Below are 2,056 nucleotides of genomic sequence, written 5' to 3' on the forward strand. Positions count from 1 at the left end.
CATCAGCCATCTTTGAAATGTAGCAGGGGCATTACATAAACCAAAGGGCATTCTTCGTAAAGCAAAAGTACCATAAGGACTGGTAAACATTGTTTTCTCTTGATCCTTAGGAGATATTCGAATTTAGTGATAACCAGTATATACATCCAGAAAACAAAAGTATTTATGCCTAGTTATTCTATCCAGCATTTGATCTAGAAAAGGTAGTGGAAAATGATCTTTCTTAGTGAAAAGATTTAATTTTCTATAATCAATGCATATTCACCACCCTGTAACTTGTCTAGTAGGTATTAACTCATTATGTTCATCCACAGTTACAGTTACTCCTCCTTTCTTAGGAACACAGTGAATTGGACTAACCTATGCACTATCCTAAATGGGGCAGATAAGCAGATAATTTCAGCATCTAACAATTTCAGCATCTAACAACTTTAAAATTTTATTCTTAACAACTTCTTTCATAACAGAATTCAATCTCCTTTCAGGACCAGCCCTGAGTTTGCAGTGCTCTTTTATATGAATTCTATGCATACAAATTGAAGGACTGATTCCGTTAATATCAGTTATTGTCCATCCAAAGGTTTTCTTAAATTTTTTCAAAATTTTCATCAATCTTTCTTCTTCTTCCATCATTAATTTTGAGGAAATTATAATTGGTAAAGTAGAGGAATCTCCTAAAAAGGCATATTTTAAATGTTCAGGAAGTAACTTTACTCAAGTTCTGGAGGTTTTGCAATAGATTGACAAAATGATTTATCTTTGTCTATCGTGTCCAAAATTTTGAAACTTTCTCGAACATAGTTTGAATCTTCCTTAAAAATATCTTCACATTGATCTAATTCCTCTTCTTGCTCGTGTTCCAAATCTTCTTCTTCATATTTTTCTTATAAGTAGTTTTGAAATGGCATTCACTTAGATATATTATAACATTCATTCTATAACATTTATCGTCTTTACCTTTTGTAGGATATTTCATTGATCTTAAAATATTAAAAGTAACAGTTTGATCATTGATGTGCATTGTTAATTCCCCTTACTACACATCTATCATTACTCTTCCTGTAGCTAGGAAAGGTCTCCCCAGCTAGGAAAGGTCTCCCCAAAATGGTCTCCCCAAAATAATAGATATCTCTTTATCTTCCTCCATATCTAGCACAATGAAATGAACATGAAAGATAAATTGATCCACTTTCATTAGGACATCTTTTGTAACTCCTTTAGAGTATGGATTGAATGATATGCTAACTTTAGAGTTACAATAATTGGGGATATTTCTTCTAATCTCAGTTTTTTAAATATTTATAATAGCATAAGGTTGATGCTTGCACCTAAATCACATAAAACTTTCTCATAAATCTGTCTCTTATTATATATGAAATTGTGAAGCTACTAGGATCTTTAAGCTTTTCAGGAAGTTTTTTTCTGAATTATAGCACTACACTCCTCACTAAGTGCAGTAGTCTCATTATCTCCAAACTTCCTTTTTCTGTTGAGAATATTGACCCAAGAAAAATATGCTGAGATTTTCATACCTATTTTATACTGTTTTTAATGAAATTACACTTTAAAGAAAGGTATTTTTGATGTTTGTTTGCAGAAATGATGAATTAGGGTCATTGGAGCAAAAAGATGAATTAGGGTCATTGGAGCTAAAAGATGCAAAAGTGAGAGAATTTGGAGCGAAAAGGACCAAAATGTGGAGAATTGAACTAGGCCTCCGACGGCGCCCTTGACCCCGCCGACGGCGCCCTTGGCGGTACCCCGCCGGTCCCCTCGAGGCCGCCGATGGCGAGCTCGGCGGTTATGCCCACTCAAGCTTTGGATAAAGCCAAATTTTGAAGGGATGCCTAGGCAACTCTTGGGAAAGTTCATCCACAACTTTAATAGGCTATTTTGGCCAAAAATTAAAATGGGAGGAAGAATCTAGAGAGTGAAAAAAGTGCTAGAGAGAGTTCCTAGAGATTAGAAAGGTTCCAATATTGTGAGGAATTCTTCGAGAGATTGTAAGAGTGGAGGGAAAGTGAGAGATTTCTTCCTCCTTGCTGCTTCGAAGAGG

This window comes from Phalaenopsis equestris, unplaced genomic scaffold (genome assembly GCF_001263595.1).
Source record: "Phalaenopsis equestris unplaced genomic scaffold, ASM126359v1 Scaffold000112, whole genome shotgun sequence".
NCBI lineage: Eukaryota > Viridiplantae > Streptophyta > Magnoliopsida > Asparagales > Orchidaceae > Phalaenopsis > Phalaenopsis equestris.